Source organism: Sus scrofa, chromosome 1 (assembly GCF_000003025.6).
Source record: "Sus scrofa isolate TJ Tabasco breed Duroc chromosome 1, Sscrofa11.1, whole genome shotgun sequence".
NCBI classification, from domain to species: domain Eukaryota; kingdom Metazoa; phylum Chordata; class Mammalia; order Artiodactyla; family Suidae; genus Sus; species Sus scrofa.
In genome coordinates, this window is record NC_010443.5 from 125315682 (window position 1) to 125318999 (window position 3318).

The following is a 3318-nucleotide window of genomic DNA, read 5'->3' on the forward strand; positions in this document are numbered from 1 at the left end:
GGTGAACTCCATTTTCAAGAATAACTCAACCCTATACTACACTTTAGAGTGAATTAGAAAAAGGCATGACTGCCTTCAAGTGGATGTACCCACACGAAAGTACATGCTTGCCACTGCTACTTGCTCCTTCAGTCAGGTGCTGTGGTGAAAGGCATAACCCCTACAAGGTGCATAATAGCTTTGATACCTAGTGAATGTTAGCACCTCTCTAACCCAACTATGGTTCGGTGGGAGGGGCCCAGAACAAGGAATTTAATCTTATAAAGAAAAATGTAGAGCCTAGAGAAGATGTGGAACAGATCTATGAGGAAGGCACTGGAATGACATAATTTTTTAATAAGGGAGAATGTAATAGAAAGCTAAAGACCCACATTGCTGAAAGTTTTTTTTCACATTTTCAATACAATTTTTATATGTATCTCTGTAAATATAACAGTGCAAGGACCTCTGTAATATTTTATTATACAGTTTCTTTGCAGGATGCCTCATCAATAAATGACATTCAATTTGTTTTAAAAGCATAAGATTTCAGAAAACTGTTTAAACTGTTCATCAAAAACTAGGTGGAAATTTCCAAAAGTACTTCAGATATTCAAGTCATTACATTCTGTCTTCTGAATGTCAACCTTGAGTTGCACAGGTTAAGATGAGAACCTGCCACTTAGTGTTGACAATGTGGTGCAATCTGCACTTGAATTGGTCTTGCCCTTCCTCAGACTTAGGCTGCCATCATCCAAAGTATCTTCTATCCCTGAGATCAGCTACATGAAGAAGGCTTATCATCTAAATCATGTTAGTGAAAATACCTGCTGACCCAGTGAATTAATAAATTCAAAGCAGGAACCTTCTGATCATCTTTGCTGTCCACTAAGGCCTCAGTTCAGAGCACTTTCTTGCAAGCTGCCAAATTAGTGAATGATTCTCTGGTAATAAAGCTTTTCCAAGATAAGTCAATAGAGCATAAAGCCATTTAGAATGGATGGGCAATGAGGTCCTACTGTACACACCAGGGAATGGTATCCAATCTCTTGGGGTATAACATGATGGGAGATGATATGAGAAAAAGAGTGTATAGCTATGTATGACTTGGTCCCTTTTCTGTACAGCAGAAATTGGCACAATATTGTAAATCAACTATACTTGGGGAAAATAAACCTATCATCCCAATTCTGGAATAAAGCTCTTTTCCAAACCATTATTCAGCTATTCCAAGACACTACTTATTCCAGCCTGAGTCATTCGGCTAACAATAGGAAGAAGGGAAAGTATATAAACTATCTCAGGACTTTCATTTGTAGCTGCTTCAATGGCTTTTCAGCACATAACATGTCTGTCGCTCAGACAAAAATTTCACAGCCTTCTTCATCTTCAGATATTGGGAGAATGAAGGATGTTTATCCCAGGAAGGGAGAAATAATTGTATATGTCACATACTTGAAAGGCATGATCCTGTTACTACCCAACTGTTGTGATTTCCAGAGACTTCAATGTCTGTCATGCTCTGTTGAACAGTTGAAAACTGTGCCACTTGTTGCTGTTGCATCTGAAGTGTGGGGGGATATCCTTCGGCAGCAGGTTGTTATTCTGAAAGAGACACATTCACACTCTGTTTCCTCTTCAAATGCTTTGGGTCAATGTGAGCTACTATGACATCTGGTCATAGCACTGCTTCAATCAAGACTGGCCTCAGGTACTCTTGAGGTATCTTCAGGGATACAGAGGGATCCAAGCCTTCTAACAAGTTATCCCACCGGCAACAACTGGGGTTTCACTTCTTCCACTGAAGATTCCACTGGTACCTGTGCCATGGTTTTTTAGTTCAGTCAGTTCCACCCAGCACATGTACCAAGTCTATGTTAGTCATGGCATGGGCACACACTTAAGCATTTTTGGCACAGAGTTGAGCAAGAGGTAGGGCTTAGAGGGCTAAATTACTTATAAGTAAACCTATTGATTGTATCTAAGTCAAAACTCTAGTAGTGTAATGAAGATTGTGAATTTATTATCTGGCAGAAGTGGTGACCCACACCCCCTAAAACTATTTCTGTTTTGAATCAGTACATGGAGTAATATGTTCTACAACTCATTCATTATCAGAAGTAAATATTTTCTTTAGGATTATGTAATTTATTTCTAGAAAATAATGTAGGAATCTCATTTCATTTCATAGATGAGAAAGCATGTGTACTGCTCAGTGCTACACAGCAAGCTAATGGTGATGGAATCTGGCCTGGAGTCTAGGTCTCAGGAAAAGAAGTCTAGTTCACATTCCATCTGTACCATGCTAAATGCCACATGTACAATCCTATTTCTCAGGTTCAAGAGTTGCTTTTAAGTCCGATGTTCTGCTATTAGATGAGTGCATCTGATATATCCTACCCACATCCTTCCTGTATTACTAGTTTTGATTTCTCCCCTCTCTGTCTTCATCTTTGCAAAATGAAGAATGAGAATTGTCTGATTATCCCTTTGAAGAAAATTGATATTCACAGATGAAAATGGAAATGGCAGTCCCCTTGGGTTAGGAAGTTGTATTAGCTGAACTTTGTTTCCTTTCATCTCAGGATCTAGTTTTACTAGCTTGGCAACCTCTTTCTCTTTTGCTTATTTAGTTACTCTTTCTTTTCCCTCTACTCTTACATCTTTCTTGATGGGCAATACCAAGACCTGTATGTTATGGTACAACAAACAAGGTTAAAATAATGTTTTCAGTCCACTACCCTATCCCCACATCCACACCCTTCCCTCTACTTTAACATTATATACTCACACGCACACATGTTTGTTTGTATGCAATATTGTGCTGATATACTGAATGTAATAGTACGTTACAATTAGTTCATTGTGGCTCCTTAAATGAAGTCTAGTATATCCAATTAGAATTTGATGCTACTTTAGTAAAGCTGTGCTTAAAGTTATTGATGAGGGTCTCATACTAACCTTTGGGAGCATCTGTTATTTGTGACTGACCACTCATGAAATTTTGAGCATTTTCCAGACCTACAGGCTCCCACTGGGAAAAGCTAACAAGGCAAGTCCTTACGTAAAAGTAGCCAGGCTTTCTAGAATGTGACTTTAAGAGTCTGGTCAAAACTGATTGAAGCAAAGATTGTTACTCAAAGGAATGTATTTATTGACTTAATATTAGACTAGCAGCCTATAAGAGGGTCAATAAGGTTTTTTTAAATATTTTATAGTGAATAGTAAAGTCTTCTATCTAGAAGAGTGTTAATGCGAAATACAGAGGGAGAAGGTAGTAGATGCAGATATTAGAGAAGAAACAAAGAAAGCAGAAGTCACATAAATAACTTATTTGTC

At 38.1% G+C, this 3318-nt stretch overlaps 1 pseudogene; it reads right to left on the bottom strand.

Moving 5' to 3' along the window:
• On the bottom strand, positions 758-1808 carry LOC100623671 (annotated as a pseudogene).